Raw genomic sequence first — 26,807 nt, forward strand, 5'->3', positions numbered from 1 at the left:
GTGTCCAAGTCACAGGTAGGGTGGCCAGAAGCCTCACGAACTTCAGAGACTATCTGGGTAAGCGAGTCTGGAACAGTCACCTGCTTCTTTGTCTCATGAGCTGCAAAGGAAGGTTAGTTGTTGAAAGTGCATTCCTCATCAGCACAAGCTCATTCCGAAACAGCACCTGTATATCTCCATAGTAGCTCTTCACAATCATATCTCCATGGTAGCTCTTCCTAGCTCCCCCTTTGCCTCCTCTGATATATCATCTTTAGTAGTCTTGTCCCAAGATGCATTTCCTTAGATTAGGTTATAAGCTCTCAAAAAGGCCTCAAGATTTAGGGAGCATAAATTTCAAAATCCTAAATATAATTTGCATTCTAAATCTAAAGACAAATTTGGATTACATTGACTCTTGAGAGGGGATCTCATTTTAATATCAAGGTAATAGTTATATTGGATAACTTCTATTTAAACTAAAGTCTTAGAAATAAGCCAGATTCAGAAACAAAAAAAAAAACTGTGTTTTCTCTTACACGAGCAATCTAGCTTTAAATTTTTGTGGACATGTGTGTTGGGAGGGTCATGAGAAACGGGATGTGATGGAGAGGAAGAGATTTTGTGGGGGGGGGGGGGGAGTGAAGGTGAGGGATTATATGTGGCTTGAAAACAGAAAAAAAAGATATTCTGAGTCAAAGGGGACAAGGAAAAAGGACTTGGAAATAGGAAGAGCTGCAGGAATGGGGAGGGATCAAAACAAAGTGTAATGGTATCCTTGTATGAATATGCCACAGTGAAGCCCATTGCTTTGCATGTGAGCTAAAATAATAAAAATACTGATGATGTCATTAATCCTACTCAACTATGTTCAGCATTTGCTAAGGCTTCTCAGTATGCCAGGGACTGTGAAGAGACCATTACTGGATCTCCTTTAATCCCTAAGGCATCCAAATGGCCCAGGGCTCATAATTAACTGCACCTTCTATGGGTGAAAGCTGAGGCCGAGAGTGACTACCACATCATGATGGTGTGCCCGAGTAAGGCACATGACCTCAGCTGCTCAGAGGAGTTGAGTCAGGGAGATGTAAGAGCTGCCTGAGCAAACAGCAAGACCCCTCTCAGAAACTACAACAAACATCGAGTGTGATAGTGGTTGGCTGAAACCCCAGCTATGGGGAAATTAGCAAGGGGGATCAGGAGCTCAAAGCCAGCCTCAGCTACAGAAACATTTTAAGACAAGCCTGGGCTACACAAAATCTTTCATGAAACCAAAACTAAATGAAACCAAACAAAATAAATAATAATAATTATTTGTGCATGTATACAATTGTGTGGGTTGCAAAAATCATTTCAAAGATCGGACAGAGAAAAGGCCGAGAGTGACTACCACATCATGATGGAGGCAGATTTCCACCTTGTTCTGTCACTCCAAAGATGAATGTGTGTATAATGGATTTTGATCCAGTTTCTTCCAGCTCCATCTTCTCTTCCCAATCCATTGAACTTTGTATCCACTTCTTCCTGTCCTGTGTGGTCTTTCACTGAAGCATGGTGCACACTCTTAAAGAAAACTAACTCTCCCTTCCAATAACTATCAAGTGTAATGATCTTCCAGTTAGGGCTAGGACTTGAGGGCACCTTCTTTCTCCACACTGGGATCTTGTCTGTCTTGAGCTTGCATAGGTCTTGTCCATACTGCAGTCACCCTGTGCGGCTGGGAAAATACTGTTCACTGTAGATCTCCACACCCACTGGATCTTAAAACCTTTCTACCTTTTCTTCTGTGACGATCCCTGGCCTTGGGATGAGGTGTGAGGGAGATATTTCTATATCATTGCAACAGCCGTGGAAACACTATGCTGTTTTGTGTTTAAGGAATGCTTTCTAAAGTCATTGAATTAATATAGGAAATAAACACTCAACCAACGCTAACATTTTGAGTCACTGTACTAAGTGATTTCCAGCCACCGTTTTATCATCCCTACAAGGTAAGTAACCATACAAGTGTCCCTACATTACAGATAATGTAAGAAGCTGAGAGAGGCTGAACAATTTTCAGGGTCACTGAGCTCAGAAGAGCCTCCGCGTAAACGCGGCTGTATAACTGGAGAACAACCCACGCTCTTCACTAATGTAACACGGTGAACAGAAAACCGGGGAAACCGAGAAGCTCTGTGTTCTAAAAGGTTCAGACACAATGTCATTTTGTCTAGAAGTGGTAATGTCTCCTCCATTTTCACCTGTTATTTCCAAGGGACTCAGGTTTCAGCAAAGGCTCGGGAGCTTTCCAAGTTCATGGTTGAAGTTTCAAACAGCTCTGATTAGAAAGAAGTTCACAGTAAAAGAGCTGCATGCTCCACTCCAAATCAGAATCGTCTCACTGTTCTCCCACTTGAGAGGCCACTGGACACCAGGAAGAGGACAGATAAAAGGGTCCAGGTTGAATACTCAGTGACATTAGACCATCAGCAGTCCAGCTGTTCTCCTATAGATTCCATGTGGTACCATTTCTCATCTGTAGAGATGGCTTTCCGGACATTCCCTAGGAACTCAACAGGAAAAGGAACAACGTGCGTCTTTGTGCTGTTTTGAAGTCTCAAAGCTCTGTTAGAAGAAGAGCTCACATAGTGACAGAGAGGTGATTAAATCCTCACACTGACAATTCACATGCTGCTTGCTTCACCCTGAACATTAAACGTGATGTCTGTAAGCTGAGGCGGCAGCACCCCCACCCCCTCTAGAGTCTCTAGACATTTATTGTGATAGCTCACCAGACTCTGGGGTTCCTGGATGATAACCCACAGTGCGAACTCTGTGCCTGTTTGTAGTATCTGTGCTGCCTTACAGACATATTGTGAAATGTAGAGATACCCTTGTTCACCCCTGAGATCACAAGGCCAGGCTCACAGAACTGAGAGCCACAGGGCTGTCGTAAAAAGCTGCAGGGTACTATTCTAAGAAGTGTGTCTGTCATCTGCATGAAGGCATCAGTGGGAGCTCTGTGTCCATCTCAAAGTTGATAAAACTTAACAGATGAGACTTCAATCGGATCAAAACTTCAAGTGGCAGAAGCAGAAGGTAGGTTCCTTCAGTGGAGTTCACTTACACAGGGATCACACTCGCATGCCAGACATTAAAGTGATCCTAGATAAGATTTCCAGATGTTCACCTTTGGAATACCAATTGCATATGTCAGAAGACGGTGCCGAACTGGTTTTACCAATGACAGATGATCTCCTCACATATGGAATAACTCCCGGGGAAGACAGCCCCAGTCATGTCTGGTCACCATGGGGTTAATCCTCAGTTTCCAGGCGCATGGAAGAGGCTTATGCTGGCTGTGAGAGAACCTCTTTATGCATAAGCAAAAGGAAATCTATGAACGTTAGTACATGCAGTTATATTCAAGGCATGGAGTTCAGGGTGGTGAGGTAGTTAGAATCCGGATTCAGGCCATGTGTTTGCCTCTACAGGCTCTGAATCACACGGTGGGAAAAAAATCACTATCCCTTTAGCACCTCTGCTGTAAGTTTTTTTTTTCTGATAAGAATTACAAAGCTGATACCTTTGCCTAATTAGAAGAAGACAACAGCATAAGACGCATGAAAAACCAGAGTAGTAAAAAAACACCCTCACAGCACAGTTCAATCATCCTCCCATGCTTCTCCATTCTCATAAGCCAGTCTTCGAAACTCTAAAATTATTTTAACAGACACAGAACATGGTATATTAATAAATGATCAAACGATATGTGTTTTTAAATGTCCTTTGGCCTCTCTAAAGAAACTGGCAAACGTGCCATTAACCACAAGTAATGTAGTCAGTTTTTAAACTTGAAACATATTTTTCCCTTCTCATGCTGGAGGGAGTCATGGAGACTGCTTAGTCTATGCACTTGAAAACTGACTTTTAAACAAAAAGACAAAGCTGGGTTATTTATGAACGTGTGTAAATTATGTAATGGTTTCATTGAGATCTGGGGTACTTCTAAGAAGCAGAAAGCCCCCTGCGGTGTACACATTTCATATAATCCCTCTGTCTCATCTTTTCCTCTGCTTCAGAGATTTTCAGTATTTCCAGATTCACTTTGAAACAATAGTTCATTTTGAAATGTAATTTGGAAATATATTTGTTATGTGTTCTGCTGTAGAATAAAATATTGCCTTGTTGGAAAAAAGAAAAAGAAACTCAAGTATGACATACAAGAACAAAGGAAATTGTTCTTGAGAGCCATCATTCATTCATGACAACAGGGACAGGTGGTGAGGTAGCACCATCAAACAAAATCGCATCAAAGAAGGACATGGGGAAAAATCAGAAAATAAGCAGCCAAGTGAGAAACTACATGGGCCTAAACACATACACTTTCCTGACTCCACCAGGAAAGGTGAAGCCCAGGACTGCCCTTCTAGAGGTCTGTAACTTCATCACTTAAGAAACACAGGAGAAGATACAGCTCTAGGCTGCAGAAAGGCTGCAAGACAGATAATAAACACATGAGGAGAAAAAGATGACTTGAGAGTGAGCAGCAGGAGAGAAATCATGGAGTGAAGGGTTGGTGGCGCAAAGCTGGGAGGGGATTTATGGACTATTTTTGCATTGTTTATTCAGGGTAGACAAGGAGAATATATTAAAGAAACAGGGCAAGGAACAAGAGATAAAAGAGGTCTCTGGGGAAAACACAGCACCAGAGCACATACAAAAAGTTGACTTGCTTCTCCTTATGGAACTTCCCTAACCCATCTAAATGGAAACTAGGCAAAGAAAGGGGTGCCAGCAGGTAATAGTCTTTCTGCTGTGCAAATACAATGTCTTTAGGTGTCCCATTGACAGTGATGCATTCTTAGGTCCATGGGTTTAAGGACTACTTTTATAACTCAAAGAAATCTTATGTGAAAGTATTGCAAAGTCTATAACATTTTAACTAAAGTTTTCAATTATTTCTCTACTGCAGAATATTATTCTAATTGCTAATGATGCAAGGCAAGAATCAAGAAGTCATTAAGTCAATTCCTCCATGAACCTTGTTGATCCTAGAAATATAGATGCTTTGTAAGGCCAAAGCAATAATTACAACGATAAATATGTATTGGTATATCAAGTCAAACAATTGGAAAATAGAAACTCATTAAGAATCCTTGAAATAGCTCATTATTTCTACAGTAAGGTTGTGTATAAATAAGTTTAATTGTTCTCCTTCTAAGTCTAAGCAAAACATTTTCAACAACAAGTTTGTTTTTGTTTTATTTCCCTAGGTAGAAGTGAGCTTGGCAGAAACTGAGGGATCCTATGGGACAGGTCGTTCAGTGATGAACTAGGGCATGAAGCTGAATAGGGGTGCAGTGACATTTGGTTTAATTATCTAGCCCACTGTACAAACACACATTGGTAATAACAAAACAAGTATAATTCCAGGTTGCTGTAGACAGAAATGAAAACTCCCATCCAGGGAAAACATTTCTATGACAGGATTCTCAAAATTTTTGTATTTCACAATTCAGCAGTCTAATAGAGATCTGCTTACTGGTACTCTCTTGCTGGTACACAGGCCAGCACACCGGTGGAAAACATACAGTCATTCACTTCCAGTGTATCAGTGACAGAGAAAATAAATGGAGGCCCCCCCACTCCTTCCACCTGCTTCCTCCATCCTCATGCAGTGGGCAAGGGATTAGGCATTCTTTGCCTGATCCAGAGCAACAATGTGTTTCTTCCAAAACAAGATATAAACATGCCTAGTAAAGTCTGAGATTTTAGCTTTTCAGAGTGTCTGCCCACTGCTGCAGGAAGCTATGAATAGATATATTTCGAGTTAGTAGCAACTGCAATAGTGTTAGCAAGGCCTGGCTCATATTCATCCTCAATGAGCCCAGACATGTCACTGCCCAAAATTTCAAGAAAGTCCAGCATTGAGTGAAAGACTTTTTCTTGGGAAACACACACTCACACACACACACCCACTCCCTCAAGATAAGGGAGGATAGCAGATTGAAGTATGGATACCAAAGTCCAACTTTATCCAATTTTATAGCGGTATTTAGAACAATATCTGTGAAGGGGTACCTACAGAAGCAGAAATGACACAGAGAATTTCATTACCAAAACGTACCCCCAGGATGGGTGACAGCTCCCAAAAGCCAGGAACCTGAAGCATACTGCACAGCCTATCTTCATGCAGGATGAATTATTTCAGTCTCAGAGGAAACTGCCACACAGTGTCTGCCCTGCAGAGTGCATCACTTACTTAAGTCATTGCTGTAACCAAATATCTGATTTTTAAAAAGTATCTTAAGGGTTTGTTTTGGCTCACAGTTCAAGGATACAGTCTGTCTTAGCAGGAAAGGCATTGCGGCAGAAGTGTGAGGCAGCTAGTCGCACTGCGTCTACATTTGGGAAGCAGAGAAAAGTTAGTGTTGGTGGTCAGTGGGTTTTCTTCCTGTGATTCAAGCGCCCTGCTGGGGCCATGGTGGTGCTCACCTCCCAGCTCTCTGTTCCTCAGTTAAATGTCTCTGGGACCAACCACAACGAAGTACCAAAGGTTTGTCACACTAATGGCCAAGGTATGCATTCACACAATCAAATTGACACACGTGATTACTATCTCACAGAATAAGGCACTATTTATAGAATTATCATTTATATTAGTGTCTCACTATGCACAGACCCAAATAGGTATTGCTAGCTCCCATTGAAAGAATGACAAACCCCACCAATTCTTTTGGTTTAAGGACTACTTGATAAATGTACATATTTTGAATTTGATTTTTATAGCATAAGAATAAATTGTGCATTTATTAGCAACATATTCTCATCCTTTTCACCGTCCAACTTCACTCCTTATCTCTCTTACTAATAAACAAACAAAAAATTACAAAAGTAAACCAAATTGCTGGCCAGCCTTGAGTATAAAAGAAGATATTTAAGAAACTAAAGACTACTGGTCTATAAGACAAAAAGTCAAAAGGTGAGGAAAAAACTTTAACATTGCTAAGAGGAAAAATCGGGGTATGAAATGTGGATAATGAAAGAAAGATTTCTACTTTATAGTGGAGGTAAAGAAAGTATCTCACAGTATAAAGAAAAGCTCTATTTGTAGATGACTAGACAATATTAGGATGAGGATGAGTCTAACCAGGCTTCCTCTTCATGTTTACCCTCACTGCTGGGGGAGAGGAACTTCCCTGGGATCCTTCCAGGGCTGAGTCAACATCACTGCCACTGCAACAGTTTCTAAACCACCAAAATAAAAGCTAGAGGAAGCCTGTGAGCTAGGCAGGGTGGTTTTTTCTTTACTTTGGTCAATAAGTCATCAGCCTCAAAAGTTTCTCGAATCCCCTCATGGCTTTGTGCTACGCTGAGAAGTACAAATACCAGTGCAAATAAAATAAAATAAATGGTCACTTGATGTGCTTAAGGCTTAGCGGAATCCACAGACCCTGGTAGTGTTCAGTAGAGTCAACAGTACTGTGGTTCAATGTGAAGTGTCCCCAGCCATGAGATAGCTGTGGATTCCTCAGGATACATGATCTTCCCAGAAGAAAGACATTGCTGAGGTTCACAATCAAGTTTATATGTGCATATGGTTATAGCTTCAGCTCTCTGCTTCCTGGGTTTCCAAGGTATGGGAGCCCTCTGCCATCCACTCTTGTTTTAGACAGACCTATTCCTATTGCCAATGCTGAGAACAGGAGCCAAGGTAAACCTTTCCTTCACTCCCCTTTGTGTTGGCTCTTATGGTATTTGGTCACAGTGGTGAGGTAAGTCACTAGCAAGGACAGATTCTGATCTAATACTGTAGCTCATAAGCATTCAGTGCTCAAGGCTACGAGCTACACTTGAATCTGGGACGGAGTAGAGCAAGGATGTGCCTTGAAAGAGCTGAATTTGAACTGTAGTCTCATCAACGCATAGGAGAGATGTATCATGAGGAGAGAACACTGGAAAGTCCTAACATGTGAGCAAGGGTGGGATCATTCAAATTGAACCAAGTGGCCAAAGATCAGGCAGACAGGCAACGGAAGTAGAAGGAGACATTCTGGGTAATTTTAAATGAGCAAATACTGAGTCAGTAACTGCACAAATGAGGGAGGGGTGGGTTTCGAGCAGACTCTCCTGTTGTTGCCCCATCCCCATGTGTTAGCACAAAGTTATTCAGTAGAGATGTGTTAACTGCGTTTTTGTCCTGCCTGGACCCAGTCAACAGAGACTTACCTGTTCCCTTCTTTTGGTAAGACAAAAGAAGTCTCATCAGATACAAGAAAATTGAAATAATCTCCTGCATCCTATCAGACCACCATGGATTAAAGCTGGATTTCAAAAACAAAAAGCCTACAAACTTATGTAAACAGGACAACTCTCTACTAAATGACTACAGACTCAAGGCAGAAATAAAGAAAAACAACACCAAGGCATTATGCCACCTCCAGAGCCCAGCTAGCCTACTACACAAAGACAAGCGAGGTTTATCTTTAAAAAATCAGGTTAAAAGGAAGCTGAAAACTTATGTGCAAGGGGAAAAAAAGCCTACATTTTCCAACTCATCAAAAAAGAAATTCATACCTTAGTGAATAGCCACCATTTGGAGGTGGGTTGCAGAAGTAGGGCCAGCTGTAGCCCCTCGCCTCGAATAGTGGGGTTTGATGACATTAGTCACCTGCTATGGAAGCATTTGAGCAAATTCAAACAATTTCCACATTGGTTTCTTCTTTGCAACTTGAGGAAATAAGTGTGTTTTACAAAAAGAAACACGTGTTTGCCTTAGAGCAATTCATTATCAAATAAAGAGTATGTGTAAGTGTTGTTATAGGGAGCGGCGGGCTGCATCTCTGGCACCCGGCTGCCTGCATGGCTAGCTTATGCCCCGAAATAATTATATGGAAATTGTATTCTATTAAACATTGCCTGGCCCATTAGTTTCAGCCTCTTATTGGCTAGCTCTTATATATTGATCTAACCCATTTTTAATAATCTGTGTAGCCCATGGGGTGGCTTATCAGGGAAGATCTTAACCTGCATCTGTCTGGAGTGGGAGAATCATGGTGACTCAACTTGGCTTCTTTCTCCCAGCATTCTGTTTTGTTTACTCCGCCTATCTAAATTTTACCTTATCAGAGGGCCAAGCAGTTTTCTTTATTATTTAACCAATGAAAGCAACAGATGAGATACAACATCCAAGAAAGGCTTTTATTTTAATATAGTAAGATTATATATAATAAAATAGTTATCAAGTAAGAATTATAGTTATAATGTTTGTATTTATTTTTATCTTTTATCATAATTAAGGAAAATTATACTTATAATTAATCATTCTTTAATTCCATCAAAGATTTCAGAAGGATATAATATTATCTAAGTAAACAAGAAATAAGAAATTTCAAATTCTAGAAATGATAGAAATATTTTGCTGCCTGGATAGTCATCCTAAGTTTTTCGTATCATTGGGGTATCCATTTTTGGCCTTCAGGTCCATAGTATCCAGTAGACATTTTTATGAAGCAGGAAATTTCAAAGACACTTTAGTCATTATCTGTTGTGTCCTGCAGAATGTTTTGCAGACTCTTTTATGAGTCAGGAACCCCGAAAAACCATCTCATCTTTAGGCAAGTTTAGCAGTCCTCTCTCTGTGGGTTTTCTGTGTTAAGTTCATGCATCAGTCCAGGCAAGAGCAGTTTCTTGCCCAAATGACTATCAAATTCCATAAGGAGTCTCTTTGATGCCCATCTTCCTCTCGAAGTAGATTGGTGTTGCCAGGAGCAGATGTCCTCATTGTTATGAAAAATCCTAAGTTATTAAAATATTAAATGTTATATTCTGTAGTCTTTGAAAGATATGAAGAATGTAGCTGGCTTGCTCACAAAGGCTAGGAAAGATGGAGCTTGTGCCCCGGGGCCGTGCTGGGGCGGGGGGGGGGGGGGGGGGGGGGGGGGGGGGGGGGGGGGGGGGGCAAAAAAGCCTGACTTTGGAGCGCCAAATTGTAACCAGCGTAATAACCAGGCTAGCTTAATATGAAATAGCAAATTTTAATGAAGGGATAGCTTATAACATCAGGGATACAGCGATGAGCAGGAAATACAAAAAAGAGACCGGCAGGGCTCATGCTCACCAGATTTATATGTAAACATTAGCCCGAGGCGAACACGCCCTCTAAGGGGCTGGACTATCCCTACATGTAAGATACAGCATGATGTTACCACTGTGGCCACAGAAACTTGTAGACATAACCTCACTGCAGACATAAGGGTCAGACTCCTGCTGGTTTTGTTCAGCACTGACCAACCGCACCTTGCAGAACCAAATGTTAGAAGGCACAACAAGAAACCACGGAACAGAGCCATTCTCTGTGAATAAAAAGAACAGTTTTAAGAACAGAGAACTCTCTGGCTGCCTTGTACAGTAGAAAAGAGCCGCCAGCTCTGAAAGCTCACTGGGCTACATAGGGATACACTGAGAGGATGCTCAGATAGAAGAGGTGCTGCAGTTGTGGTCAGAAGAGTTCAGGTGTTGACATCTACAGTCACGAGCATTCAGTTGGCTTCTGTGAATTAAGGACTTCTGAGAATTTGGATCCTGATTCCTAGAAAAACCATGCTCCAGAAGAAATAATGATTGTCATCAGCACTGTTACTTTGCATGGGAAACATCTTTTTATAACCAACAATTCTAGCCTTTTGTTGATGACAAGGGGCAGCTTAGTCTCTAGATTCCTCAAGGCTGAAATTAGTTTATGGAGGCTCAGTGAGTCTGGAATGTGGGTCAAAACTGACTCTGTGTTTGGTGAGAAATAGTGGATCAGCCAGTCAAGCAGGCCATGACAGGAAACCTGGAGAACTTCCCTTAGAAGCATCTGGTTTGTTGATCACCAGATAATTTTGTCTGGAAAAATCTGAAAAGACAGGGATCTATCACAGTATTATGAAAAGGATAGAGACCAGTGGGCTGAGAAGATAGAGGAACTAGGGGCACAAGAGAGAGCAAGAGGCTGTAGTTTTTGATCCAGTTCATGTAAGTTTTCAACCTTTGTTTATATTGGCCAGAATGGTTCACATGGTAGCTGCATCCTTTTTGAGAAAGAGACAAATTTCTTCTTTTTTGCCTATCAACATGGCTGGAGATACTGGTTCTGTAGGACCACAGAGACTAAGAAGATGAGCCATTGTAGGGCCAAAGTTGACTCCTGGTTGTTGTTTGTGAGCTGAGTTAAAATCTTCTGGGATAGATAGAGAAGTAGAGGCAGAAGTTTGTTAAGGAACATAAAAGGAATTTTTATTTAAACTTCTAGGTCTGTCTCACTGCCTCAGAGGTCAAGAATACAAGAATAGCCCCAAAGGAGTAGTAAGGAGCCCATCCTCCCTAAAGCTTGTATGATTTTTCTTTTTAAGATGAGAAAAAGAGATTAAACAAAGTTTTAGATATTTTCACAGGACCTCTGTATGTCTGTAATCTGCACTGACATCCTCCTTATAGAGAAAACAGTTAACTGTCTGCACACAGGTCCAGTAGATTCCTGTCTTTGAGCCACGATGAAAAGAAAACAAAGGCTGAAAAGTTATTAACACAACATGAACATTTATCTGTGATAAGATAGAATTTTCTTGGCAGGAAAAAGAACAAAGAGGACTGGAAGATAGTCCTGGAGTAGTGTCATGGATGGGGAAGACAGCCCTGGAATAGTATCATAAACTGAAAAGACGGTCCTTGGGCAGTATCATGGACCTGGAAGATGGTTCTCAAATAGCAAGATCAGAGAAGATGGACCTGGAATAGTATCATGATCATGGGCGAGGGTTCTGGTATATATCATGGTCCTGGAAGATGGTCCTGGAATATTATGATCATGGTAGATGATCCTGAACTACATACTTTTGTGTCCTCTTCACACCATCACTCTAAGAGAACTGGATAGACTTGGTTTGGACAGAGATGTCTTCAGGACAATGATAAGCACTTTTTTATTTTTTTGGTTTTTCGAGACAGGGTTTCTCTGTAGTTTTGGAGCCTGTCCTGGAACTAGCTCATGTAGACCAGGCTGGTCTCGAACTCACAGAGATCTGCCTGCCTCTGCCTCCCGAGCGCTGGGATTAAAGGTGAAGCCCTTTTAAAGTCCATATTTAGAAAAGAAAACAGCCAACCAAAATTAAATTTTTTAGCTTGTGGTTATGATAATTTCAATTATTTTTGAAAAGTTTGAGTAGCCAATGCTTATAATTGTTACCAAGACTGGATTAATATAATAACATAAAAACACCACTGAATACTTTGTTAAACTTCAATTTTGAAGTTTTAATATCATATATATCTTCTTTCAGTCTCATTTTCGTATTCCTTGATTTCTTTTCTCAGGATTTCATAACCTACATGCACCTTTACAGCTTTTATAAAAATCCAATAATCTACCATGAGACATAGTTGTTTGATTATAGAGAGTAGTCAATGAAAAGGTGAGTCTTTTAAACTCAAATTTGGAGCATAAAGGAATAGTACAAAGAAATTTTTAAGTCAGAAGTAGCAACATGGTAGATTTCTTTGTGATTTTCTCAAAACCTCTTTGTGAGTTTACCTTTTTTAGTAGGAAGCCTCCTAGCTCTAGGAAGGAGCAAGACCTGAATCTTATACCTTAACAGTTAAATGTCTCAACAAAATTTGTATTTTTATAACCAATATAGGCTGGCATGTAATAGAGTCACAGTTTTTAAGTTGTATTTAAGAGGTTTTGGTAAGTTAAATTTTTCTTTAAAGCCCTCAAATTTGTAGCATCAGCAAGCTACATGCCCATCCTTTGCACCTGAAGATATTGCAAAGCCAGGATGGTTTTAAGGTAAGAACAGACTTTTTAATTATAATCAGATGAAGCATAAAAATATTTTGCCTGTCAAAGCATTTCTGTGCTTTTTAATTTATTTATTTGATATGATAAATAAGTATATTCAAGTTATTTTTTTAAAAAAAATCTAAACTGGAAAGCATAGATCCTCAGAGGTTAGAAGAAGAAGGAATATTATAAAAGGAGGAAGATGAAAGAACAGGAAAAAAGGTAATTTAGCTATGATTTCCCTGCCTAATAATGGAGTTGCAAAACTAGGCATAATGAAGAGGGAAGGAGTGATCAGTTGTCCCCAAACTAACAGAAATGTTGGTGGGGCTGGCCTTCAACACACATCCCAGAGATCTAAGAACTGGAAGGTTTCCCTGAGTGAGTAGGCAAAATATACCAAGTGTTCTCTGTATCAATTAAAAAAAGTAGAGACTTACCCAGTACCTGGACAGTCAGCCTAAACTCTTCTGGAGTCATTTGATCGCTTGGTTGAAAGCAGAAGTCTCAGGGCAACATCAGCCTTTACCTACCAGGCCCAGAAGAGCTGAGAAAGCGTCTTGGGGGAACTGACCTAACCTGACAGACAGAGAGGGACACTCCACCATCTACTGTCTTATCTATCCACAGTTTGGGGACGGCCCTTTTGGAAGGCAAGCATGGGGTCAGTTCATCACCTAGTAGCTCATGTTGATATGCTTGAAGTAAGACCATTCGCTTCCACCTTTTTACCTTTTTAAAAAAATATAAATTGAATATATTTTCCTACTTCATATCAAGTAAATAAATTAAAAACGACAGAGATGCTTAACAGATGCTTTATCTGGTTAAAGTTTGCAAGTAAACTTTTACCTTAAAATCAGACTGGTTTTCAAATAACTTGATTACCAAAGATGGACATGTTATTTGTTGATGACACTAATTTGGGGTAAAGATGGACATATTGTTTGTTGATGACACCAATTTGCGAGCTTTAATTTGAGAAACCTTGCTAATTCCCTGCCTTCTTTGGAAGTGGCCTCAAGGCTGCTGCCAGAGCTGGTATTCCTGTTTTTCATGGGAAGTCTTTTCTTGCTCTTCCCTCCATCAGACATATTAATTGCCATATTCAGCAGAACCCTCTTAGAGGCTGGAGAACCATTGATTTGTGCCTAATTTTGACACAACATAGTATCAACATCACAATGTTTTACATTAAACAGACTTAACTTGTTTTTAATTACTTGCTCTAGGCTTAGCTTTGACATCATATGCAGAAGGCTGAAGGCTGCCTGTAAATAAGTTTGTATTAGCATAGCTAGAAACATAGCTCTGAGCACATTAAATAATTTAATTGTTTCTAAGGTGATTGACCAATAACTTGTATGTTTTAATTATCCTTAACAGTTTATAATAAGTTACTAAGATTAAGATTTTGTAAATTTATTTGTTAAATTTAAGCCTTAAAATTGCATTTTTTTAATTGCAAATTCTTTTTTTTTTATTTTTTGTCTCCCCGCTACTGCCTCCCATTTCCCTCCCCCTCCCCCGGTTAAGTCCCCCTCCCTTGTCAGCACGAAGAGCAATCAGGGTTCCCTGCCCTGTGGGAAGTCCAAGGATCACCCACCTCCATCCAGGTCTAGTAAGGTGAGCATCCAAACTGCCTAGGCTCCCACAAAGCCAGTACGTGCAGTAGGATCAAAAACCCATTGCCATTGTTCTTGAGTTCTCAGTAGTCCTCATTGTCCACTATGTTCAGCGAGTCCAGTTTTATCCCATGCTTTTTCAGACCCAGGCCAGCTGGCCTTGGTGAGTTCCCAATAGAACATCCCCATTGTCTCAGTGTGTGGGTCCTGAGTTCCTTGCTCATGCTCTCTCTCCTTCTGCTCCTGATTTGGATTTTGAGATTTCAGTCTGGTGCTCCAATGTGGGTTTCTGTCTCAGTCTCCTTTCATTGCCTGATGAAGCTTAATATTCAAGAGGATGCAAATTCTTTAGTATCAAAATAACTTTAGGCCATAAGTATACAGAGAGAGATGGGAAACCTAAATTTTTGATCCATTTATAGTGTACTTTTATAAAGTATTGCAGCTTTTTATATGACTCAGATACTTTTAAATTTCTAAAGCTTAACAAAGTTGACGAGATAAATGGGTAAATATACATCTTTGTCAGTTTCTACCAGCCCAAGTGACCATAAAATTCATAAACTGAACTCCAAAGGAGGCCTCCTGCTTGGCCAGAGCCCATGCCAGGCGCTAGAACTCCAGCTAGGATGCCCTCTAGCAGACTGCCCTATCCTTTCAGCATCAACCCATCCTACCTTCAACCCCTCCTGCCCTCCTTGTTTATGTATCCCTGGCCCTCAACTCTGGTAGAGACCTCTGCTCAACTAGAGACCAAACTGACCACCAAAACTTCAGCTTTGAAATCAAGTAGAGGCCCATATACTTATATGCAACACAATCCAGGAGGCCAGATAGGAAAAAGAAAACCAAGAACAAAACACCATCAAATAAAGACAAACTCAGAAATCAGCAGCTAGGCCTATAATTAGCCCAAACTGAGATAACTGGAGGCAAGCATAGGAGCACAATCAACAACAACTCATGAAAACACAGAAATGAATAATTTCTTACCAGCAAAACCAATAGAAGGGAAAACATATACATACTACTGCTACCAACAGCACCACCATTAACAGCAGAGCAGGAATTAGCAGTCATGGGCCTTTGATATCTTTCAATACAAATGGCCTCAATTCCCCCAATAAAAACACAAACTATTGAATTTTAGGAGGTCTTTAATTACTTTATTTATTTCTTCCTTTACTCATTGATGATTCAGGTGAGCACTGTTTAATTTCTATGTATTTGTAGGTTTTTTAGAATTAGTATTGCTGTTGACTTCTAGTTTTAAACCATGGTGATCTGATAAGACACATGAGGTTACTCCAATTTTTTTGTATCTCTTGAGATTTGTTTAGTTACCGAGTATGTGGTCAATTTTTGAGAGGGTTCCATGAAGTGCTGAGAAGAACGTATATTCTTTTATGTTCAGATGGAATATTCTATAGATGCCTGTTAAGTCCATTTGAGTCATAACATCTATTAGTTCCCTTATTTCTCTGTTCATTTTTTTATCTGAATGACCTGTCCAGTGGTGAGAGTGGAGTGTTGAAGTCTCCTACTATTAGTGTGTGGGGTTTAATGTGTGGTTTAAGCTTTATAAGTGTTTCTTTTACATATGAGGGTGTCCTTATATTTGTGGCATGGATATTCAGTAGTGAGATTTCCTCTTGATGGATTTTTCCTGTGACTAGAGCAGACCTAGAAAGACAATTATCACATTTACTCACTCATGAGTGGTTTTAAAACATAAAGCATCAAAATCAGCCCACAAATCACAATCCCAGAGAACCTAGACAACAATGGACCCCAAAAGAGGCACACATAGGTCTAAACTATGTGGATAGTAGAAAAGACAAGATCTCCTGAGTAAATTGGGAGCATGGAGACCTTGAGAGAGGGTTGAAGGAGGGGGGAGAGGCAGGGACGTGAGCAGAGAAAAATGTAGAGATCAATAAATATCAATGAAAATGTAAAATAAAATAAAAAATAAAACTTGTAAAAAAAGGCACAGACTAAGGGAATCAATGTAAAAATAGGATCCATTCATCTGCTGCATAAAAGAAACACACCTCAACATCAGAGAGAGACATTACCTCAAAGTAGAGGACTGGGAAAAGATTTTCCAAACAAATGGCTCCAAGAAGAAAGCTAGTATAGACATTTTAGTATCTAAGAAAATAAACTACAAACCAAAATTAATCAAAAGAGATAGGGAAGGACACTACATAATCATCAAAAGCAAAATCCACAAAGAAGATCTTTCAAGGCTTAACATCTATTCCCCAAATGCAAGGACACTCAGATTTATAAAGGAAACACTACTAAAACTTAAATCAAACACTAGGTGGGAAAACCAGACAGGAAGTAGAGGTGGGACAATGGGAGCAGGAGTATTCTGTGAAGAAGGAAACTCTTCCTGCATTCCTGTCCAGACACCAAAGAAGCAGGATGTGACCTACCCTGCTGAAAAAGGTACCAAGCCATGTGGTTAATATTGATAAGAATAATGGGCTATATAAGTCATAAGAGTTAATAAGAAGCCTGAGCTAATGGGCCAATAAATTTATAACTTATGTAGACCTCTGTGTGATTTTCTTTGGGACTTGCCAGCTGTGGGAACTGGGCAGGACAGAAACCCTAACAAGCAGGCCCTCCTGTTACACATTGACCCTCACACATTGATAGTGGGAGACTTTAGTACCCTACTCTCACTAATGGACAGATCATTCAGATAAAAACTAAACAAAGAAATAATGTAGCTAGCAGATGTTATAAACCAAATGAACCTAACCTGATGTGGGAGTGTCATATCAATCTGTTGATTTCATTGGCTAAGCAATAAAGGAACTGCCTCGGCCCATTTCATTGGTTAGAAGATAGGTGGGAGGAGTAGACAGAACAGAATGCCAGGAGGAAGAGGAAGTGAGGTCAGACTCAACAGCTCTCCTCTCCGGAGCAGACGCAAGAGAGACGCCATGCTACCTGCTCCAGGGAAGACGCACGCTATGAAGCTCCGACCCAGGATGGACTTAGGCTAGAATCTTCCCGGTAAGCGCACCTAGGGGCGCTACACAGATGATTAGAAATGGGCCAGAGCAGTGTTTAAAAGAATACAGTGTCCGTGTAATTATTTGGGGCATAAGCTAGCCGAGCCAGGCGGCTGGGGATTTGGGGATGCAGCCCCGCCGCCGCTCCATATTACTACACTAACCAAAATAAAAAAAAAGATACCTACAGTATCGTTCTCACAAATACAAAACAATAAACATTCCTCTCAGCACCTCATGGGCTTTTTCCAAAATTTGCCACATACTCCATCACAAAGATGTCTCGTCAGATAGAAAAAAATTGAAATAATATCCTGAATCATATCAGATCACGATAGATTAAAGCTGGATTTCAAAAACAGAAGCCTATCAACTTACAGAAACTGGGCAACTCTCTACTGAATGACTACAGGGTAAAAGCATAAAAATATTCGAGACTTCCTATAATTCGATGAAAATTAATGCACAGCATACCCTAACTTATTGGATACAATGAAAGCAGTGCTAAGAGGAAAGTTCAAAGCACTGAGTGCCTATATGAAGAAAGTAGAGAGATCTCATATTAACAACTTAATAGCACACCTGAAATAACTAGAACAAAAAGAAGCAAACACACCCAGGAGGATTACAAGACAATAAATAGCCAAACTGAGGACTGAAATCAATAAAAACAGAACAAAAAGAGAGAACAATACAAAGAATCAGTGAAAAAAGGAGTCAGTTCTTTGAGAATGTCAGCAAGACAGAAAATCTGTTATCCAAACTTTTTGAAAGACAGAGAGATAACATCTAAAATAACAAAATCAGAAAGGAAACAAAGGACATAACAAGAGACATTGAGGAAATTCAAAGAATCATTAGGCCATACTTTGAAAATCTGTACTCTATAAAAGATAAATCATTTTCTCCATAAGGAAATAGAAATAGTCATTAAACATCCCCCAAACAAAAAAATCCAACAAGAAATAAACAAAAATACTATACCTAGACCAGTTTAAGTACAGAATTTTATCAGACTTTCAAGGAACAGTTAATGCCGACTGTAACATGAGGGCCTGCTTCTTGGGGTTTCTGTCTTGCCTGGTTCCTGCAGCCAGTAAACACCCCCCCAAAAAAATCACACAGAGAAACTACATTAGATATAAACTGATTGGCCCATTAGCTCAGGCTTCCTATTAGCTCTTATAACTTATATCAGCCCATTATTCTTATCTATGTTAGCCACATGGCTCAGTACCTTTTTTGGAAGGGTATGTCACATCTTGCTTCTTCCTTGGTCTGGGCAGGAGGAATGGGGAAGGAGCTTCCTTCTTCCCAGAATACTCCTTTTCTCATTGCTTCGCCTCTACTTCCTTTCTGGTTGTCCCACCTATACATCCTGCCTGGCTAATGACCAATCAGCGTTTATTTAAAACATAATTGACAGATACAGAATTGGTCTACATCGGCCGATAATCCTACAATTATTCCATAAAATAGAAACAGAAGAAATGTTGCCAAATTCATTTTATGAAGCCACAGTCACTCTGATACTCAAATCACACAAAGACTCAACAAAAAAGATAATTACAGCCTCAAGAACATGGATGTCAAAATACTCAATAAAATGTTAGTAAACTGAATCAAAGAAAACATCAAAAAAACTCATCCACTATGATCAAGTCTACTTCATCTCAGAGATGCAGGGATGGTTTGAAACAGAAAACTGAGTCAATGCAATCCACCATATAATTAAAATGAAAGAAAAGATGCACATGATCATCTCATTGGGTGCCAAAAACAAAACAAAACAAAAGGCTTTGACAAAAATCTATGATAAAAGCAAAAGACAAGGTGAAATTACAAATGCAAGGGACAAACTTAAACATAAAAAGGACAGCTTACCACAAGTTCATAACAAACATCAAATTAAATGGAGAGACACTCAAATTCCACTAAAATCAGGAGTAAGATAAAGGTGTTCTCTCTCTTCATATCTTTTCAGTATAGTACTTAAAGCTCTGGCTAGACCATTACTACAAATGAAAGAGGTCAAGTGTATAAAAAGTGGAAATAAAGAATTCAAAGTATCTTTGCTTGCAGATGGTATGAAAGCATACATAAGTATATTATGTATACTAAAAATTCCACCAGGGAACTCCTACAGCTGATAAACACTTTCAAGAAAATAGCTGGAAAAGTTAACTCACAAAAGTCACTATCCCTTCTATGTAGAAATGACAGGCTGGAAAAGAAATCAGAGAAACAACATGTTTCACAATAATCTAAAATAATGACAAATAAAAATACTTGTATGATAAAAACTTTAAGACATTGAAGAAAAAATTAAAGAAGATATCAGAAGATGGAAAGATCTCCTATACTCATGAATTGCTTTTTTTACATAGTAAAAATACCCATCAAATCAAAAGCAATCTGCAAGTTCAATGCAATCCCCATCAAAATTGACACAATTCTTTGCAGACCTTGAAAGAATAATACTTAACCCCATATGGAAAAAAAGTTTTGTATAATAAAAGAAATTACAGAAGCATTACCACCCCTGATTTTAAACTGTACTAAAGAGCTATAGTAATAAAAACTGCATAGTATTGGCATAAAAACCGACAGGTTGATCAAGGGAATTGATTCAAAGATCTAGACATAAATCCATATATCTATGGTTGTAACGGCGTAAATGAATGCAGACAGAAATTGTAATAAATATATACAGCTTTAATTGGGAAATAGACTTACAGAACCACAGGTTCCAGCGGAGAACAGGAAAGCAGAAAAAAGGGTGGCCGGGAGCGTGCCCGCAATCTTTATAAGTAAAAAATATCCTCGGGGGACCCAGCCCTACAAGTAGAGTGATTAGCTGGGTCTCTCCTACATCTCCCCTTTTTGTCTAAATAAGTTAGAGCTAAACCAAATACAACTATATACAGTAGTAACAAATAATAAATATAACAAACAAGATTGAGTAAGAAACATATAACAAAAGTTTTGCTAAACATTCTATCTCAAGGAGTCTAAATAATGTAGAGAGTAACTATAATTATATAATCTTCAACTCCGTCAAAGATCTGAGAAGGGAGTTAATATTACTTGCAACAAATGACAGAGACAACTGACTACCTGGGCAATCACCCAAAGTCTGGTTTGCAATGTTGAGTCAACCAACTTTGGCTAAGGCCTAAAAAAACTGACATACCATTATTAAAGGCAAGGAACTTTCTTAGAACTATCCTACCCTGTCCTGGCAAGATAAGACAATCCTGTTTCATCCACTTATGGATATTCTGTATCTTTGTCAGTAGTTGAAGTATGTGCTTTTCTTAACCCAAAGGCCAGTTCTGCCAAGAAGACAAAGTCCCAGAGCTTTGGTGTTCAACGTTTCTCTCAGGAGTAGAGTGGCATTGCCAGGAGTAATTGTGTCTCATTGGCACAGAATTCTAGATTAGATTAAAGGCCATTTTCTACAGCTCTTTGAAGAGGCTGAAGATTATACTATCTATTCTCAATACCTATCTAACTTGAAGACTAAGAGAATAAACAACTGTGCAATATATGAAGACAATGATCTTCAACTGTAAACAATGTCATTACATATCAAAATAAACAATGTTATTATATAAATAGTAACAAACAATATTGAGCAAGAAACATATCAATATATCAATATACAAGAAACAGGGCAATACAATTTTCTAAAAAACAGTAATTCACAAATACCAATCATCCCATCAAACCAGTTAATCCCCCCTTTTTTTTGAAAATACCCCTAAATCCATAAAATATATCCCCATCCCCTCAACCCTAAACCAAGCACTAAAAGATGTCCCTAACTCTGAGGGCAAACTCTGTTGGGAGAGGGGACGTCATCCTCTAAGATTGCTTCTAGCTGACATGGGGGCGACGTTCTCCATAGGGGGTCCTATGAAAGCAAATGATGGTAAAATTCCCAAATTAACCTTTGACCTAAGAAAATTGTAACTAGTCTCTGAGCGTTTTGAGAAGGTAAGACCAGAGTGTTGTCAAAAATGTGCACCATTTGAAATTGTCTCATGCAGTTAATACCAAAAAACAGGTCTAATATTAGCTCTTAAAAAAATTCATGATGTCATAATAACCAGATTGAGTTGATGTTGTGGGGCCCCATCTTCATCCTGGAAACTTTAAAGAAAATTTGTTGCTTGTTATGGGAAGTTTAAACATTAACAACAAGAACATATACTGACATGTAAAGAAAGACACAGATGTGAGGAAAGGCAAAGAAAGTATATCAAGAATATATTATTCTTATTCTGTCCCATTTCATGGCTCCTGACCTGAGACAGAAACTCTGAAATATCTCTTATCAACAGGCTTGGGATTGAAGAGGGACTGAGCCATAGTCCAACTCCAAAACCAGCTCTACATATTTATAAAAAATATTTAATAAGACATATAAAAAATTAGTACTTACAGAATATATATAGTTTTATTGTTGATCCTTAGTGGGTTGTAACTAGTTTCCATCCATCAATAATTAAATATTCAGGGTCCCTTAAATTCTTTGAAGATGGGTATTTTCCTGTGGAGATAAGAAAAGAACCCTGCCCCCAACCTATCTGTATTTCTTACCATCAGTATGCTCGCCATCCTTGTGAATGAATTGTTATTTATCTTTTCCAAGTGGCTTCTCTTCTTCAAACCGAACCTTTATTAATTTTGATGGTATCCACAATTTTTCCTCACCTGTGGAGACAAGAGCAAAACCCCTTCCCCAAACAGCACATCTACTGGCTTCCATTGTGAGGTCAGCATATCCTTGAAATAAACTGGTTGATTTAGTTCAGTAGACTTTTCCATTATCCAATGTCTTTCTGCAGCCGTTGTTCCCTTCTCATTAGCGTTGAGAAAATTCAAGGTTAACAAAGCATTATGTAACCTATTTCTGGGGGTGTTTCCCACTCCTTTCTGTTTGTTCAACATTTTCTTTATAGTTCGATTTGATCTTTCTATGACTGCTTGACCTGTAGGATTGTATGGTACCTGTAACATGCTTGATATTGTAATAATCAAAAAACCATTTCATTTTCCTAGAGACATAAGTAGGACCATTATCTGTCTTTATTTGTGTAGGTATACCCGTGATAATCATGACTTCTAATAAATGAGTGATTACTGAATCAGCTTTTTCTGAACTTAAAGCAGTTGCCCATTGAAAGCCTGAATAAGTGTCAATGGTGTGATGAACATATTTTAATTTGCCAAATTCTGCAAAGTGGAACACATCCATCTGCCAAATCTCATTCCTTTGGGTGCCCTTTGGATTAGCCCCTGCAGGCAGTGGCATTTGGTTATAGAAAGAGCAAGTAGGGCATTACTTTACAATCTCCTTAGCTTGTTGCCATATAATAGAAAACTCTTTCTTCAAACCTTTGCTATTAACATGATGCTTTTTATGAAATTCAGAGGCTTGTAGCACACTACCAATCAATAATTGATCAATTTCTGCATTACCTTGTGCTAGAGGATCTGGCAGACCCGTATGGGATCGGATGTGTGTTATATACATAGGGCAAAGCCTGCTCCTGATCAAATCTTGTACCTGGATAAACAATGAGGTTAGTTCTGTATCATCAGGTATAAATTCAGCAGTTTCAATATGTAAAATAACTCTTTCTGCATATTGTGAATCAGTAACTATATTAATAGGTTCTTTAAACTCCCTTAGCACCATAAGAATGGCATATAATTCTGCCTTCTGGACAGAATCATAAGCACTTTTTTCCACCTTACCCAAGTCTTCTGATTTGTAACCTGCCTTCCCTGATTTATTGGCATCAGTATAGAATGTACGGGCTCCAGTTATTGGAGCATCACGGACTATTCGAGGAAGGATCCAAGAAGTTCTCTTTATGAAGTTGAGCCGCTTGCTTTTTGGATAGTTGTTATTAATGTCCCCCAAAAAATTAGCACAAGCTCTTTGCCATGGTTCATTATCTTTCCATAATTTCTTTAGTTCATCAGCAGTGAAAGGCACTATAATTTCTGCTGGGTCTATGCCTGCTAGTTGACGAAGTCTCAGCTTGCCTTTTATAATTAACTCAGAGACTTTTTCCACATAAGTTTTCAGTTTCTTACTTGGTTTATGTGGTAAAAAGATCCATTTCAAAATAATATCATCTCTCTGCATTAAAATTCCTGTAGGAGAAATTTTTGATGGTAGTATGACAAGAATACAATCGAGCTCTGGATTCACCCTGTCCACATGTGCCTGTTGTAATTTTTCCTCAATCATTGTCAGTTCCTTTTCTGCTTCAGATGTTAATTCTCTGGGACTGTTCAAATCTTTATCAACATCCAAGGTTTTGTTCAAATGAATTATTAGATCAGGTGTCATCCCAATAGCTGGTCATAGACTGGAAAGGTCTCCTAACAGTTGTTGAAAGTCATTAAGAGTCCATAGGCGATCTCTCCTAATTTGTGCCTTTTGTGTCTTAATTTTTTGCAAACCTATTTTATAACCTAAATAATTAACAGAATCTCCCCACTGAATCTTTTCAGGAGCAATTTGCAATCCCCATTTAGGTAAAAGTATCTTTATTTCTTCAAACAGTCTGTCCAAGGGATCCATGTTTGAATCAGAAACAAAAGGTTGTCCATGTAATGATATACTATAGATTTGGAAAATTTCTTGAATACAATTTGCAATAGTTGATTCACAAAATATTGGCACAGGGAGGGGCTATTTAACATACCCTGGGTGAGGACAGCCCAGTGGTACCTCCTCGAAGGTTGAGAATTGTTATAAGTAGGCACTGTGAAGGGAAATTTTTCTCTATCTTCTTTTTGTAAAGGTATAGTGAAAAAGCAATCCTTTAAATCAATAACTATGAGAGACCATCCTTTTGGTAATAAAGGGGGCAAAGGAATTCCAGATTGCAGAGGGCCCATAGGTTGAATAAACTTGTTGATAGCCCTGAGATCTGCCACCATTCTCCATTTACCTCATTTTTTCTTAACCACAAATACAGGAGAATTCCAAGGGCTGGTAGATTCTTCTATATGTCCAGCATCTGATTGCTCTTGTACCAGCTGTTCTAAAGCCTGTAACTTTTCCTCAGCTAAAGGCCATTGCTTTGTCCATATTGGTTTCTCAGTCAACCATTTTAGAGGCAAGGCTGTTGGTATCTCTGAAGGGACATCAATTGCTTGTTCTTGTACAGCCTGAATGCCGGTTTTCTCCGTTTCTAATATCTTTTGATATTATTCTCAAAATATGGGCTCTAGAAGTAGCAGGAATGTTAATTTGGATGTTCCATTGTTGTAATAGGTCACAACCCCATAAATTCATTGCAATATTGGCTACATATGGCCTTAATTTCCCTATTTGTCCCTCTAGTCCTATACATTCAACCCATCTCGTGCTCTGCCTTATTCGAGATAGGGTTCCAATTCCCAGGAGCTGAACATTTACATTCTGAAGAGGCCAATATGGATGCCAAGATTCTGGAGTAATGATACTTACATCAGCACCTGTGTCCAGCAGGCCAGTAATAAAAATGCCATTTACACACACTCTCAGCTTTGGTCTTTGATCACTTATAGAAGTTTGCCAAAACACATGGAACTCATCTTTCTGATCATTATTGCTTGTAACAGTAGGCATGGGGCTTCCTAATTGTCCTGACGAGGTACATTCTCTGTAGTAACTGGAAATGACTGAACCATGTTTGCCATGGGAGCCTGTGAGGTCCCCCCTCTCACGTTTCCCATCTGTATCAGGTTGCCTTATCTATCTCTTGTAGATCTGCATTCATTAGTCCAGCGTATGCCTTTCCCACATCTTCTACATAAACCTGAAGGCTGAGTTCTCCTATTTCTGTTATTTCTAGAAGATGCATTATTATTATTTCTGAAAATCCATTGTCTACAATTCCTTTTCATATGACCCATTTTGCCACAATTAAAATATTTGGTATTCTGGTGTCTCCTTTTACCATTGGAAATTGCTTCTTCTACCCATGCTTCAGTGCCATAGCCAAATGTACCAACATTCAGTGTATGCAAGACCCATTCTTCCAAGGGTGCTGATCTGAGCTTTAAAGGCCCCAAAATCCTTTTGCATTCCACATTTGCATTTTCATAAGCCAAAGACTCAATCATTATACGTCTTGCTTCTGGGTCAGATATCCCTCTTTGTACAGCCTTAGTTAGTCTTTGTAAAAAGTCACTAAAGGGTTCTCTCTGACCCTGTTTAACTCTGACAAATGATTCCATTCTCTGTCCTGGGTCTTGTACCCTGTCCCAAGCTCTTAAGGCTGCTGTAGTACATATTGAGAATGTGTTTTCATCAAAATTAGCTTGTTCCTGAGGGTCGGAAAAGAGCCCTTCACCTAAAATTTTATCTAGGGAAATGTCAATTCCCTTCGCTCTTTCCTGCTGTTCTAAGAGTCTAGCCTCTTGCCTGAATAAGCATTTCCAGTTCAATTGCGGCCCACTCTCAAGTACAGCAGATAACAGGAGCCAGTCAAAGGACGTGGCCCTGTTTATTGTGGCCCAAGATTTTAGAATCTCTTTAACAAAGGAGGCATGCATCCCAAAAGTCATCACAGCCTGTTTGATTTTTTTGAGATCATTCATACGGACAGGCTCCCATGTATCTTCCTTGATGACCCTAGGGTTTCTGGAACCAACCACTTTCTCTGTTGTTATTACTGGAAAGGCAGGTAGAGCTGTAGGTAGAGCTTGGTGGGAATTGTCCCGGAGAGATTTACCCACAGACGGAGTTAAAATTTGTCTTTCTACCCTTTGCTCCTCTTCATCAGAATTTAGAAATTCCTCAATCTTTTCAATTCTATTCACCATTGCCTTCTGCAATGTCTGAATCTCCTGTCCAGAATTTGGACATAAATTTTATGGCATAAACCGTGCCTTCTTGTATTGACAATCTTTCCGCCAATCTGTCCTAAGCTTTAGACAAAATCCTATTGTCACATTCAGCAGTTTTGATTCTCTCAGTAAATGTTTCAGTTTCTACAGAAAGGGACTGAAGTTTACAATCCAAATCAGCTGTTCCTTCTTCCATAGTAATGAATTTCTCCTTAACATCAGCCTGTACATTTTCTAAATTTTTCTCAGTTGATCAAGTCATGTTAAACAAAGATCTGTTCTCTTCCTGGAGAACTTCAAACTGATTCTTGAGAAGATTGTTGTCATTCTCAATTGTTTTTAAGAGTTCAATCTCTGCCTTAAGAATCCTGGATTTGTCTCGTAAAGACTTTATCATATTTCTATTATCAAACCATATAGTACCAAGGAAAACTACGAATCCCAGAAAGATCCATAGATGTGGGGTGACAGATACCTCTTGTAAAATCTCTCAAAAAG

This window comes from Microtus pennsylvanicus, chromosome 3 (genome assembly GCF_037038515.1).
Source record: "Microtus pennsylvanicus isolate mMicPen1 chromosome 3, mMicPen1.hap1, whole genome shotgun sequence".
Classification (NCBI taxonomy): domain Eukaryota; kingdom Metazoa; phylum Chordata; class Mammalia; order Rodentia; family Cricetidae; genus Microtus; species Microtus pennsylvanicus.